Below are 16,537 nucleotides of genomic sequence, written 5' to 3'. Positions count from 1 at the left end.
TGGAGAAGGAGGAGGAGGAGGAGGAGGAGGAGGAGGAGAGGAGGAGGAGAGAGAGAGAGAGAGAGAGAGAGAGAGAAACTGTACACCCTGCAGACACAAGCTGAACAAAAGCTGACGATATGCTGATCAAGAGAAATGAACTCTCTCTCTCTCTCTCTCTCTCTCTCTCAACCCCTTCAGTAGGAGGAGTCTTACCCTTGTAGAAAAAAAACATCAAAAAACAGCAGGAATAATTAAAAAAAAAAAAACTTCCCATAGTCAAAATATTCATCAGTCTTTTTTCCTGACTGTTTTCCCCTCTCCCTCATCACTATGGCAACGGGCTGTATTATCTTACCACTTTTTAATCCAACTTTTATGAAACGCCTACAAAATATTCTTAAAAATTACGAGATTCCATAGATCACACTCTGGAGCTTCAGAAATCATTGCTCACACTTGAATTATGTATCGCTCACACTTGTTTATCATTGCACACACACACACACACACACACACACAGGTACATCTGTCCTTCCTTCTCCTCCTAAGGATTAGTTATCTAATACTGATTGACTTCTCTCTTTCGTACCTGCCCATTCCCCTCCCTCCTCTCTCTCTCTTCTGTGTGTGTGTGTGTGTGTGTGTGTGTGTGTGTGTGTGTGTGTGTGTGTGTGTGTGTGTGTGTGTGTGTGTGTGTGTGTGTGTGTGTGAGAGAGAGAGAGAGAGAGAGAGAGAGAGAGAGAGAGAGAGAGAGAGAGAGAGAGAGAGAGGAAATAAGGATGAAAGCATTAATTATAAAGGAGTGTGGGTGGGAGAGAGTAAAGGAGAGAGCGTCAGCCACAGGACGTAGGAGGCACAGAAGGAAAGAGGAAGATGGAGAGAAGGATAGAGGAAGAAGGGACAGGAACAGGAAAGTAAGAGGAAGAGGGAGAGAAGGAGTAGAGGAGGAAGGAAAGAAGCCTAGAGGGAGGGTAAAATACTAGGAAGGGAGAGAGAGAGAGAGAGAGAGAGAGAGAGAGAGAGAGAGAGAGAGAGAGAGAGAAATATCACACTGTTCCCTGTGCTAACCTTGGGATGAAACTCGCGTCTTTTCCAACAGCAGACAGCTCTCTCTCTCATCAATATCCTTATCTCTCTTACGTCTGTCTGCAGGTCTGAAGAATATACAACGAGATTTTGAAAGACGTATCGTGTCTCTATAAATCTGTAACATAGTCTGTAATTTGGTGACACATTTTTGTAACATAAGCAAATTAATAGAACTCCACTTCCTTGTCCTCGACCCTCCTCTTCTCCCAGCCATTCCACTCATGTAAACTCCTTAACAACAAACTCCTAAAATGTAAACTATAATCCAGACAGCCAACCAGAATTTAGTGAAGTATACATCAACTTATTAAACCTAAACATCATAAAAAAAAAAATAATAATATGGCGTACACTTACCTCGGTTAATTAGCAAGAATTTTTGTGACTATAGCTTAATGCAACCAAATTTAGAACCTTTACTAATCCAGCTAACCTGTTCTAACCTACCAAATCTAACCAATCAGAACCTAGACTCATTCACCTGTCAGCACACCTAGCCCCACCTGTCCAAACATAAATTAACTACCTTTTACCTGTCTAATTTACCTTTACTTATTTATGTTTTTTACCCTCCAGAAGGAATATTTCGCCCGTGTAATAGACTGTTCAAAAGCTAATTCAAGGGTTACACTAAAATCCCGGCCTACGAATTTGGCTGTTGTAATCCCAAAGGCCATCACTGTTAAATCCCACTGCAATAAACTTCGGTGGTAACGGGCTAGAACGACTGTGTGTGTGTGTGTGTGTGTGTGTGTGTGTGTGTGTGTGTGTGTGTGTGTGTGTGTGTGTGTGTGTGTGTGTGTGTGTGTGTGTGTGGACTAACAATGAGACAGTAGAAGAGGGGGAGACCTAATCAGAGGAATGAGGGAAGGTAATGTGGAGGGACGGCAGAGATAATGAAGAATAGTGGGAGGGAGTGTATGTGTATGGAGGGTGGTAGGACAGGGACGAGAAACAGCAGTCTGGTTTTAGGCTGTTTGGTAAGACCTCGAATTACAACACCCGCTTATTATTATTATTCAAAGCTACACTACACCTACGTGATTAAGGCTACGGCTACTATTACACTACTTCTACTACTACTATTACTACTACTACAGCTACATCTACTACCGCTGTGGTGCTAAAGCGTGTAGAATCGCTATGCAACTTAAGTGGGGGAGAGAAGTGAATGGAGGTGACGGTAATGCCACCTAGCGAGTATCAGGTAGTTCCGTTTGCTCGCCACCTGTAATAAATGGAAAGGTACGAGGCGACCAGGTATGCCTTCGTAGGTCTATTGCAACATGAGTTAACCCTTTCAAGAGCGGGGCAAGTCTAGCATCGTACTGCAGCTAACCAAGACGATTTTTTTCAGCTGTGGGTAAAGCATGGGCGTCTAAAGTTATTTATTAGTGCAAGTTAGACGATTTTTATTCATCTGAGACTGACATAGGAGCCTGAGACTTGGCAATCAACACTAAGCATCCCATGGTCGTGCCAACTCTAGTAATACAGCAAATGCCAGACGATTTTACTAGTCTGTCTTTCAGTTATACCTGCCTGAGAGAATGAAGACTGTGAAAAGTGGTGAGAGGTAGAGTCGCGAATCACTGTGTGGAAAGTAGAATTACACTGGTTATTCTACAACTTATTTCTTGCAGATTTTTGAGTTTTAGTGCACAATTTTCTTTTCTAATTAATGTTCCAGATTTCCAGTCTCATCCAGTGTCCAAAAACCAAATACGAATATATATTTTTTGAGGAACTATGTGATGAGAAACACGGGTACCAACGCTTAAAGGTTTAGCACATAAAATTGTTACTCTCTGCCAAACTATTTCTCACCTACGCTCAGAGCTCTCCTTCACCTCCTTCCCTTGATGGCCAACCCCTCGTACTGTACAAGCAGTTAAAGTAAATTACAGCTCACAGTGGTAGTAATGTTTTTGATTTACTGGATGATACACACACACACACACACACACACACACACACATTCACCTCTTCTGACGCAAAAATTTCTCCTCCTCCTCCTCTTCAACTAAAAAAAAGAAAAAAGAAAAAATGCTCCTTCTTCTTTGATGCAAAAATTTCCTCTTCGATGTAAATGCTGACGAAGAAAATGTCCTTCGCAAAACTTCCTCTTCTACGCAAAAATTTGTGAAAAACTTCCTTCTCCACGCAAAAACTATCGCCAAAGTTCCTCCTCTGACGCAAATAGTAACTCCACAGACGCCAAAACTCCTTCATTGGAAATTTTTCTCATTAGAGCCGAAAAGTTCTCTCTCTTACTCCATCAACATAAGAAAAAAAAAACTAAAATTCCTCCGCCCAATGTAAAAAAAAAAAAACAATTTTTTTCCATGTACGCAAAAAATTTCTCCGCCAAAATTAAAATCTCACTCGGAATTTCCTCCATCGCCAAAAAATTCCTCCGCCAAAGCAAAACCCAAAACACACTTTCCTTCACTTACGCCAAAAAGGACGCCAAATTCCTCCCTCTACGCCAAATTTCCTCCACAGACGCACAAGTACCTCCCCACCCAAGTCCCTGATTTCCTGATTTTCCTGGTCTGATTTTCCTTTTCCTTCTTCCCCTGACTTCACGTTTTTCTTGCTTATTTTTATCTTTCCATTTCCTGGGTCTCTTTGCTTCCCTACGGTGTTTATGCGTTAGTCTATTTCTCTATCTATCTATCTACCTGTCTATCTATCTATCTACCTATTTTTTCTGTCTATTTTCTCCTGCTACAACTCTGGTTTATATGGTGCCTCTGTGTGTGTGTGTGTGTGTGTGTGTGTGTGTGTGTGTGTGTGTGTGTGTGTGTGTGTGTGTGTGTGTGTGTGTGTGTGTGTGAGAGAGAGAGAGAGAGAGAGAGAGAGAGAGAGAGAGAGAGAGAGAGAGAGAGAGAGAGTTGGACAAGATGGGAGACGACAGGCAGGAAGTAAGTACGAGGAGGAGGAGAAGGAGGAGGAGGAGGAGGAGTGAGGAAGGGAGGGGGAGGGAGACAGGCAAAGTGGAGAGGGAGAAAGGGAGGGCAGAGAAGGAAGGAGGGAGAGAGAGGAGGTTTGTCTCTCCCTATTTCCCTCCTCATCCTCCCTTCCCTTTGAGATGTCTCCCTTCCTCTCTCCAACTTCTTGAATCACCTCTTCCTTTTTCACGATCTTCTTGGGTAACTCTCTCTCTCTCTCTCTCTCTCTCTCTACAATACCCTTTCACCTTCACCCTTTCAGTCCAAGAACACTATTTTTTTCATTCCAATTACATTTTGACTCATTACAATATTTTACACTCTCCCCAAAAGACACCAGGTGATGAACAGGTTAATAAGGTTACAAAGATTTCCTTAAGATCAAAAAACTCCACCTTAAGGAAAACAGGACTGTCTTAAGATAGGAAAAAAACAGCTTAGAAGGACGCAGTAGGAAAAAAGGGTGAAAAACTGTCCTCTTCCTGTCGACTCTCAGTTCCTTTTCATCCTTCCTTCTTATTCTCTCCCTTTCTTTTTCTCTCTTTAAATTCCTTTCTTATTCTCTCCCTTTCTTTTTCTCTCTTTAAATTCCTTTCTTATTCTCTCCCTTTCTTTTTCTCTCTTTAAATTCCTTTCTTATTCTCTCCCTTTCTTCTTCTCTCTTTAATTTTCCCTCTTATTTTCTCCCTTTCTTTAATTTTTCCCCTTAACTTTCCCGATATTCTCTCACTATCTTTACTTTTTCTTGTTACCTTTCCACTCTTATTTTCTTTCTTTTTTCTCTTAATCTTCATTCCTAATTTTATCAACTTTCTTTAATTTTTTCTACTTGACCTTCCCCTCTATTTTCTCACTTTCTTTTTTTTTCTTTTAACTTTAGTCTCAGTTCCCCCGGCAGTCATTTCTTCTTCCATGTTTTTGCAGTAATCGACTCTCTCTCTCTCTCTCTCTCTCTCTCTCTCTAACCCACATCCCCACCCCTGTAATGAGTTTATGACGCCCAACTCTGGATCTTGTGGGGAGACTTGTGAAAATGAGAGAGAGAGAGAGAGAGAGAGAGATTTACTAACTCTCATAAACCTCACTGTCTCATAAAAACGCTCTCTTCCCTTGGTGCAATTATCCTGGTACAAAAATAAATGAGATAATTGCACCATAGATGTGTAATGAGGGGCTGTAATGACTTTATTGAGGGACAGTTAGAAGTGGAATTGTGAGAGTGGTGGTGGTGGTGGTGGTGGTGGTGGTAGTAGTAGTAATAGCAGTAAGAGAAGGATCAGGAGTAATGATGACGGTGGTGGTGGTGATGGTACAGTGAAGCAGTAGTTGTAATAGTAGTAGTAGTGTTTGTTGCTGTTGTTATTGGTGGTGGTGGTGGTGGTGGTGGTGGTGGTGGTGAGTCATGATGGAACTGGGAGGAGGAAGAGGGAGAGGAAGACAAGAGAAGATAAGGAAGGCAAAGTGGGAAAGAAGAATTAAATAGGATGATCAGAGGGATGAAAAGAAAGGGAGAAAGGAGGAGGAGGAGGAGGAGGGGAGAAGAAAAGAAGAGGAGAGGGGAAAGGAAGAAAGATGAGGAAGACAGAATGGGTTAGTGAAGAAGAGAGAGTAGGGGAGAGAAAGAGAAAGAGAAAGTGAGAAAAAAAAAAACAGGTGGAGGGTGGAGGTAAATTGATATGAGGGTGAGGTTAAAGAGGTGAGAAAGGGTGGAGGAAGGGAGAAGAGGAGGTGGAGGGGAAGAGAAATGAGGATGGAGGAGGTGAGATAAGAGAGAAGAGGAGGTGAGGGGGAAAGAAGAGGACAGGAAGGTAAGAGAGAAAGGAAGACGGAGAGCATACATGAAGAGAAGAAGAGGAGGGGAAGAGAAGAGGGAGTGTGTGAGATGAGTAAAGAGGAAGGGAGAGAGAAGAGCAGCGGGGAGACAGAGGAAAGACTGAGATGGAGGGGAAAACAGGAAGGTGGAGGGAAGGGGGGGAGATAAGAAAATGCAGAAGGGAGTTAGAACCAGCCAGAAAAGGGAGAGGAAAAATCGGAGCAAGAGGGAAACTGAAGAGGGAAAGTGAATCTACTCTGACTAGGTGGGAGTGGACGAGGTTGGGGTGGAGGGATGTACGTGGGTGGAGGGGAGGACGTGGGTGGGGGACAGTGGGTGGAGGAAGGCAGGTATGGGAGGAAAAATGGGAAACTCATTAAGGTGCAGGGAAAGGTGAAAGTTAGGGCAAGTTAGAGTCTCCTTAACGTACTTTGTTACTCTTCCTCTCACCTCCTATTTTTGCCTCTCCCTCTGAAGGACTTTTTTCCCCTCTCCTTTTCCCTTCTCTCTTCTCCCTTCTCCCATCTCCCTTTCCCTTCTCTCCTCCCATCTCCCCTCTCCTTTCTCTTCTCTCCTCTCTTACTATCTTCACTTTGACGTGTTTTATATGGCATTACTGATACTACCTTGTCAAAACACGGTGCTTACTTCAAGGGAGGAGGGGGACACCGAGAATGAGGTGAAGAATGAAGGTGTGACGGCATGTAAGGAAGGGTGATGTGGCATGGGAAGAAGGGATCGTTACTGAGTAGGGACAAAAGCGCCTGAGGGTTCCTTAATCGTGCCTACCTCTCAAAAGAATGCGGCGTCAGATAGGAGAAAGACAGACTGATAAAAGGATGTACGGGCAGATAAATGATGGATGGATGGATGAAGACTGACATATTCAATCAGATAGACAGACTGACAAATAGACAGAGTTAGACGGACAGACAGACAGATACAGATAAAAGATAGATGGATGGACAGATGGATAGATGCACTGATATATAATGAATCAAAGAGACAGACTAGCAGAGAGATAAATATTTCTGTCTTACGTAAGCTACTCTCTGTCTCTCTGTCTCTCTCTCTCTCTCTCACGACTCACTCTTCCTTGAATATAATCGTTAGGCGTTGGGTGGAAAAGAGTACTAGAGTTGTCCCTACCTTGAGAGTGTAAATGGTATACCTAACTCATGCAAGCTGGTATGATTCTCGGCTAACTATAATTGCTTGGTTTAATACCAATACACCAGTCCTGTATGAGACAGCCCTAGCATGTATTCAGTATGGACGGTGGGTATTTGCGCCGAAGTGGTGACATGTGGAGGTGTGTAGGAGGAAAGGAAGGAAGTAAATAGGAGAGAAAATAAAACAAAGGAGAAGAGAAGGAAGTGGGAAGAAGTGAGATTTACACGAGTTACATAGATACACAGACCACACAGACCTTACGGTCCCTACGAGGTGGTCCGGCCTTAATCCTAATATAGTGCATAGGAGCAGGAGAAAGGGATAGCACAGCAGAAGGCTCTCTCCCCCACCCTCCAGACCCTCCGGCATTTTCCGTACAGGAAACAAGAGAGTAAGTAATACCTTGCAGGAATGAAAAACCTGAAGGAATTTTATAGGATCGGCAGAAAGTAGAATAATATGGAAAAGGAAAATTTGGGCATACAGCCACATACTTACTCTACGCATGCATTTTTTTTTTTTTTCAAAAGATGAAAAGAATGTTTATCTAATATTTATATTCTATAATATTGTCTGTGTCTAACAGACACATGAATGCAGACGCGAATATGCAATAATTGCTCCATCCTAACTAAACGATACCAATTGCGTCGAGATACATGTCCAGTCTCTTTTTAAATATATTTATGGTACCACTCTCAATCACATTCCCAGGGAGTTTATTCCATTCGCTTACAACGGAGTAAGTGAAGAAGTTTTTGGCTGTATCAAGATTAGCCCTCCTTGCTTGCAACTTCATACCATTTCCTCGAGCTACAGTCTCGGCAATTACTGTGAATAGTTTGCTTGAATCAGTATTACTAAAGCCTTTTAGCATCTTAAAACATTCAATCAGTTGTCCCCTGAGTCTCCGTTTTCTAAGAGAGAATAAGTTTAATTCCTTGAGTCTCTCGAGGTATGGTTTATTCCTCAGGGACGGGATTAACTTGGTAGCCCTACGCTGGACCGCTTCCAGTATTTCTATATCTTTAATTAGGTGAGGCGCCCAAAACTGCACTGCAAACTCTAAGTGTGGCCTGACTATGCTTTTGTATAGGGGGATTACAATATCTTTGCTTTTATATGTAAAATGTCTTTTGATGAAGCCTAGGGCCCTGTTGGCTTTATTGGCGGCAGAGATACACTGATTTGAACATTTCAGATCGTCTGAAATTAGTACGCCTAGATCCTTAACTAGTGAGGACTTGCTAATGATTTGGCCCTTCATTTCGTAATCATACCTTTTGTTTTTCTTCCCACATTGCAGTACCTGACATTTGCTTACACTGAAGGGCATTTGCCATTTTTCTGACCAGCTGATAATTTTATTAAGGTCATTTTGAAGGCTAATTCTGTCTTCTTCAGTTAATATAGTGTTGCCGATTTTTGTGTCGTCTGCAAATTTAGAAGAAGAATGAGGCAGAGACTAAGGTGGGCAATGTGGAAGTGAAGACAAAGGTACAGAGTTAGGCAAGGTGTGTGTGTGTGTGTGTGTGTGTGTGTGTGTGTGTGTGAGAGAGAGAGAGAGAGAGAGAGAGAGAGAGAGAGAGAGAGAGGGGGGGGGACTGATAGGAGGGGTTTAAGTGGGCAAAATCAAGGCAAGAGTTTAGCAAAGTGGGAGAAAGTGGTTTGGAGAGCGAAGGCGGAGAAAGAGGACAGTCAGATGAGGAGGAAGAGAATGATAAGGAGGGGGCATGTATGAAGGCATGTACGTATGTATGTATGTATGTATGTATGTATTGCAGATATGTGAGAATAAGTTGCAGATGCGATATTAAGTTGCAGATATGACAATAAGTTGCAGATATGTGAGATTAGGTTGCAGATATGTGAGATTAAGTTGCAGATCTGAGAATAAGTTGCAGACGTGATACTAAGTTGCAAATGTGAGAAAAAATGCAAAAAATGATAAAAAAGTCAAGCCATTAGGAACTCTGTGGGTACCGCGAAAGATGGGAGGTTAGGCAGCCATATTCCGGGTTACTTTAGCCATGAAGCCATCCTACTTCCCCGTCAGTGCTTACACGACACAAAACTTCCTTGCCACCTCTTGGATTCGAACCAAGGCACGCTAACACACGGTTTCCTCTAGCAAAATACCCACTCCTAATTGACGTGGCTTCTGAATGACAACAGAGAAACCAGACTACCCATCCCCAGTCCCGAAAATAACGCCTGAGAGCACCGGAAGAATAATACCTATACCTGAAAATGTTTCTTGATCTACATAAACAATTTCGGGGTACAAGTCGGGCCAAAGCTGTTGCATCTCCCCCTAGAATTTCCAAATATCGATTTAATTCTCCTTGAATAGAGTACAACACAAAGACATCAGTGTTATAAAAAAAAAAAAAAAAAAAAAAAAAAAAACTCAGGTCACCTTTCACTATCGCTCGTTGGTACAATGTGAACTCTGACCTATGACCTCAATCCACTGTGGTATCATACTAATTATTTTTGCCAGAAAAGTAGAGAACGTGGTGCCGAGAGCCTGAAAAATCTGTCACTTTTAAGGAACGTTTAACAAAATCAATTCCAAATAATAGGTGAATCCGTTCATGCTGAGATATCTGGAAACAATACACTAAAAAAACTGGAGGTCATAGGCAGTGGGAAAGACCGACTACGGGAGACAGTATGAAAGCCCGACTAAGGGAGGCAGTGAGAAGGACAGACTAAGGGGGGCAGCGTGAAAGACAGACTAATGGAAGCAGTGGGAAAGACAAAGGGAGGCAGTGGAAAGACAGACTAAGGGAGGCAGTGGGAAAGACAAGGGAGGCAGTGGAAAGACAGACTAAGGGGGGCAGTGGGAAAAACAAAGGGAGGCAGTGGAAAGACAGACTAAGGGGGGCAGTGGGAAAAACAAAGGGAGGCAGTGGAAAGACAGACTAAGGGAGGCAGTGGGAAAGACAGACTAAGAGAGGCAGGGAGAAAGACAGACTAAGCAGTGGGAAAAACAAAGGGAGGCAGTGGAAAGACAGACTAAGGGGGGCAGTGGGAAAGACAAAGGGAGGCAGTGGAAAGACAGACTAAGGGAGGCAATGGGAAAAACAAAGGGAGGCAGTGGAAAGACAGACTAAGGGAGGCAGTGGGAAAAACAAAGGGAGGCAGTGGAAAGACAGACTAAGGGAAGCAGTGGGAAAGACAAAGGGAGGCAGTGGAAAGACAGACTAAGGGAGGCAGTGGGAAAGACAGACTAAGGGGGGCAGTGGGAAAAACAAAGGGAGGCAGTGGAAAGACAGACTAAGGGGGGCAGTGGGAAAGACAGACTAAGAGAGGCAGGGAGAAAGACAGACTAAGCAGTGGGAAAGACAGAATAAAGGAGGCAGTGAGAAGGACAGACTAAGGGAGACAGTTCCAGAGTCGATTTGTTACATAAGGACCACAAGTTCCTCTTCACTTGCACCAGAGAGTAAGACAGAAGAGGAATGACAGTGCACAGCAAGGCAGGTAAGCTACTGTGTCTAATCTAAATTCCGTGAAGGTGAGCATTCCAAGATAGATCACGGGGAATGGAGATACTAAGAACACTAAGCGATGATAAAAGATTCAGTTCTTATATTAAATGTCTCCTACTCTGAGCGCAGACTTGATAGGCAGTCCGCTCCCTGAAGCCCAGTATTCCACCTAAGTAATTCCTCCTTGGTAACGTGCTACACACCTCCACACATCGAAAATAATGCCCACAGTCTGAACTTAATACTCGCTGGGATGAGCTCATAGGGGATTGACGTAATGGTGCTAGTGGGTGAGTTTCAGTGACATGTCGGTGGGTTTTGTGCAAGATTAGTAAAGCCTGTTTTTACGATATTCAATGCTTTAAACTCTAACCTGCCCCGTCTGTAACCTAACTCACTTTTTTGGGAGGTGAGGAGTAGCAGATATCAGGTATGAACAATCGAATAAGGCCTTGAAATTTAAGGGGACAGTCATGTGGAAGACTGTGACGACCATAAAAAAAGATGACAGTGAGTTTCCGAGGCATTAAAATCAATATGGTTTAATCTGCCCCAATCAGAAATACAAGACGAATTAAAAGTCATGTGTGCCAAATCTTTCTTCTTTTTTTTTTCTCGGTGATGGTTGGTGTGAGTGTTGTGATGAACGTGTGAAAGGCGGAAGGAAAGGTGAAGGGTGGAATCATCAGCATATGAGAAGAAGGGGTTAGATGTAAGATTAAGTCAGTAGCGAATAATTAAATTTAGTCTGAGAAGGACAAAACCTCGAGGAACACAGCCTACTACTCACATCTTTCACGTAAAAAATCTTACACGTCTGCAACTGCAACAAGAGAATGACCAGAAAGAAACGTGCTAAGATAGACAGCGAGGGACAGAAACCGTAGGAGGGACGTTTGAAAATTCTGTAATGTTTTGGACTCTCTGCGATGACTAGTACATTAAGAAAGACTGAATCGAAATCCTGTCAAAAGAAAAACTAGGAATCTGAGAAATATTTAAGACGAGCTGATAATGATGTTCAGGAAAAACATCTGACTAAATGGACTTCAAAATAATCAACATGAGGAAAGACGCATGAGGCTTTGGAAATACAAGATAGTAGAGCAAGTGGGTGATAGTTAGAGGGTTGGAAATAGTCACCCGTCTTCGGAATTTAGTGAATAAAAGGAAAATGGAAGATAAGATGAAAGCTGACAGGCAAAGGATAATGAGTTTGCCTAAGCAGTGTGTTGGCACGAATTCACAGCTGTTGAAAATGAGCTAACGTGTGTGTGTGTGTGTGTGTGTGTGTGTGTGTGTGTGTGTGTGTGTCATACCTCCATTTCCCGGCTCAAGTAATTCCTCTAAATTCCCGTTTTTGTTACTCCCATTCCTGATTCTCCCATTTTTTCCACCTCTCTCTCTCTCTCTCTCTCTCTCTCTCTCTCTCTCTCACACACACACACACACACACACACACACACACACACACACACACACACACACATTCGACGTTAATCCCCAGCTCATGAGTCTTCCACAGTCCCTTCAGTCCTCTCGCTGATTTCTTTCAACCTCTGGCGTAATACTGCATCTCTTTCACTCTGCCCTCCGCTCACTGAACTCTGCTTCCATCCCTCTCCAATTACGGAGGGCATGCAGCCCCCTTCTACCTGCACAGTCTCACTCTTTTTCTCTCAAACTCTTAAGAATTCACTGGTATTCTCAGTCTTTCATTTACGCGACTGATCAACTCTGGAACTGTCCTCCTCGCTGGCTATGACCAGTCTTTTTTCAATGGAGTGTGTCTGGGCATTTTAAGATCAGTGTAACTTTATTTGGCTTTTCTTTTGTTCAACTTTCTTTGGAAGATACAAGTATTGCAGTTTTGCAGCCAGTGCTTATCATTCTTCCAGCAGAAGTAATAAAAATAGTAGTAGTAGTAGTAGTAGTAGTAGCAGTAGCAGCAGCAGCAGTAGTAGTAGTAGTAGTAGTAGTAGTAAAATAATAATAATAATAATAATTATATAATAATAATAAGACAATAATAATAATAATAAAAATCATCATCACCATCAAATAATAAAAATAATAATAATACCGCTGAAGTAACACATCCGAACAAAAATGAAGAGTTAATACAGATATATACGGTAATGTACACAGAAAGACAGAGTGATAGATACAGACAGATAGATAGACAGATAGACAGAGACATAAATATAGCAGACACACAAAACGATATAAGCGATATAGAGGTTATATAATCCAGGAAACATGCCTTATTCTTTCAATATACCACCATCTGTAAACACCATAGGAGGCGATTTGTTTCTGGCCACCCCTTACGGCATTACGGCGCCTGGCAATGGATAGACTGAGACTGTAAACACCCACCACTGACCCCTTACTCACTGTCTGGCTTGGGTTTTAGTTTCTTGTTGAAATTCTGTGGCCAACCAGTACATACCTGGAACGAAACGAAGAGGAAAACTGTAGTTGAGTATATTTTTTCTCTTATCATCATCATTATCATCATCATCAACATCATCATTGTACAGAAGATTAGTATTATTTGTCTCTTATCATCATTAACATCAATCATCAACATATCATCATCACTGTCACCATCATCAACATCACTATCATCATCACCATCATTATCACCACCACCATCATTATCACCACCACCATCATCATCACCACTATCATCACCATCACCATCACCATAACCATCATCATTATCACCATCAACATCACCACCATCACCACCACCACCACCATCATCATCATCATCATCGCCACTATCACCACCACCACCACCATAACCACCATCATCATCATCATCATCATCATCATTACGGGATTCAGAGACAGGAACAGAAAAGACAAAGAATATCAACAAGCACAATAAACACCTGGAAAATATCTGACAACATTATACCATTAATTTACCTTCCTCTTTGCAATCTAATACTTCCGGGAGAAATATTTTAACCTCTTCACTACGAGGGATCGCTCTTCCGTTTATTAAAATTGTCCTGAGGTTGTTTGTATCTCTCTCTCTCTCTCTCTCTCTCTCCTCAGATTACACCATCCCCCTAGAGCTATGATGAGAGGTTAACACTCCATGTCTAGACTCTCTCTCTCTCTCTCTCTCTCTCTCTCTCTCGTGTGTGTTACTACTAGCGTGTCTGTATGGTCCTGGTGGTGATGGCGGTGATGACTGCGGTGATAGCAGTGGCAATGATGATGATGAATGTGATGATGGCACTGGCACTGATAAGGACGATAATAATGATGATGATGATGATGATGATGATGATGATGACAGAAGCAGTAGTAATGAAAACGAAGAAAGTATACTCTCATTAGTATTATCAGGAGCAGATTCTTTCGGCCCCAAATTCATACGTTTTCTATTCATGAGTTTACCTGGCTCGCATTAAGAAAAGATTACACCTGAGAAAGTGTAAAATAAATCTGTTAATGATTCAGTACCTTCTGTTGCCGCTGCTGTAGAGTGAACGACATTTATTTAAACTGGGGAATATCTATCGGTAATATTCTCCCCTAGGTGACGCAAATACTCCTACAGAAGAATATTGCTTGTAGATTGAGTAATACTGAGGAAATTGTGTTTACATGCGTACAAGGAAATTAAATTATGTACACGCATTTGCAGTATTCGTTTCATTATCATTATTTGTTACTATTATAATGATAAATATAAGCATTACTATTTTCTTCGGCATTATAATTATTCATTCTGTATACCTTTCTACACTGCCACTACTTACCATTATTTCCTCCTAGCTCCCGTGCTGTACAATTATGATGAACTAAAATCTATCTATCTGTCTAATGCCTGACGCCTTAATCCCATTCGGGGTGGCCACAAACAAATCGCCTCCACGTCGCCCAGTCCCCCGCCATTAATGAAAATAATAATGATAATTCTGATGGTAAAGTTCTTAGTCTTAACAAAACGCCTAAATTATAAACTAGGACTGTAATAGCATATGGATCCTGTAGGGAAAATATTGCAATATGTTACCTTACAATTATATTACGGATTATATTACGATTTCTGTTCACCCACTTCCATAACTCATCTGAACTTTATCAAATGCTTGCAACACCATCAACTGAAGCCAAACAGTCTGTCCGTCAATTAGACCACAGATTAAGCAATGACGTATAAGTCTGACCTTTGGTTCCTCCCTTAAATAAATAAAAAAAAAGCCTGAGACGTGTAACTAAATGACAAACTTTACTATATATGTGTTTGATGATACCTGCCAACACTATAATACTGGTACTATTCTCAAATTTTACCTCACTATCATCACCTGCACCACTATCACCACCAACCTCTCATAAGTTCCCTATTATCATCACCACTAGTCTTACACTATGCTCCTCCCCCTCATCATCATCATCATCATCATCATCATCAACACATCGTCGTCGTCGTCCTCCTCCTCCTCCTCATCATCATCATCAACACATCGTCCTCCTCCTCCTCCTTCTCATCATCATCATCCTCATCATCATAATTACAGTCTTCCTCCTCCTCCTCTTCTTCCTCCTCCTCCTCCTCATCATCATCATCATCATCAATCATTTATGGACAGGATAATATATAAAAACAAGGAAAGATAAGGTAAAAAAAAAAAGAGGAGGAAAACAGACAACTGCGCACGAAAGGAAATTCATTACCCACTCACTCACTCGCCATTCAGGTCTCCGAAATCATGGCACTTCTTCAATGGCCGAATTATTTGCACTTTTCTGAGAGTGGAAGGGATATTTATTTATTTATTTATTTATTTTATTTACTAATTCATTTAACAGAAGCGCCTCACACTGCCTAACAGGTAAATCAATGCGTCTTTTCTTCCAAGTTCCATATCATCGTCTGTAGCGGTAAAAAGAAATACAGAAATGAGGCACGTGCTTGGATAAAACACACACACACACACACACACACACACACACACACACACACACACACACACACACACACCAAAAACTAAAAAAACAGGACACAATCACTATAGAAAATTTGACTAATACAAGATAATAAAAACGCAAGCTATAAGCATCATGACTTCGCAGCTTCAGTATAAGATTATAACCGAACAACGAGCATAGGACAAGGATAGCAATGAAGAAGGGACTACCACAGAAAAACTGCATAAAAATCACTAACACAACCACCACAAATGTGCAAAACTCACCTTCACAACCAACACCACAACCACCACACAATCCACCACCAGCTACTACCACAACTGCCACCACCACAACCATCACAAATTCACAACTACCACAGCCTAAACCACAGCTACCACCACAACCACCACCACACCGCAATGACACCCAACCACACAATGCCAGCTACCACCACAACCACCACCACACCGCAATGACACCCAGCCACACAATGCCAACACCCCCACAGCCAAACTCACGACTACCACAGCTACCACCACAACTACCACCACACCACAGCCACCACCACACAGGCAGACCCAGAGTCGCCAGGGTCCATTTGGTATAAATTCGCCGCAGGAGATAAAAAAACAAACCCCTACCACAACCACCACCACCACAGCTACCACAACAAGACCAGTACCACACCACCACAACCACTATATCAATTTTCCGGGGGCGATTAAAAGCCACTACCACCACAACCACCACAGTTATCAGCATTTCACCACAGCTATCATCACACCACGGCCCACCACCACACTTCATCACCGTTTCACCACAGCTACCACAACAACCATAACTATCGCCACACCGGGGCCCCAACCACACCACCACAAAGCCTGTCTCACACTATCACAACCATCACAATAAAAAACACAACCACCAAACTACAACCACGACAGATCCTACCACAACTACCACACCACCACAGACACCACCACACCACAACCACTACAGTTACTATCACAATCACCACACCACCACAGACACCACCACACCACAACCACAAGTTACTACCACAACCACCACATCACAACCACTACAGA

This window comes from Coenobita brevimanus, chromosome 29, assembly GCF_032717465.1.
Source record: "Coenobita brevimanus isolate Jiangsu-jjx chromosome 29, ASM3271746v2, whole genome shotgun sequence".
NCBI classification, from domain to species: Eukaryota; Metazoa; Arthropoda; class Malacostraca; order Decapoda; family Coenobitidae; genus Coenobita; species Coenobita brevimanus.
This window is presented reverse-complemented; position numbering follows the sequence as displayed.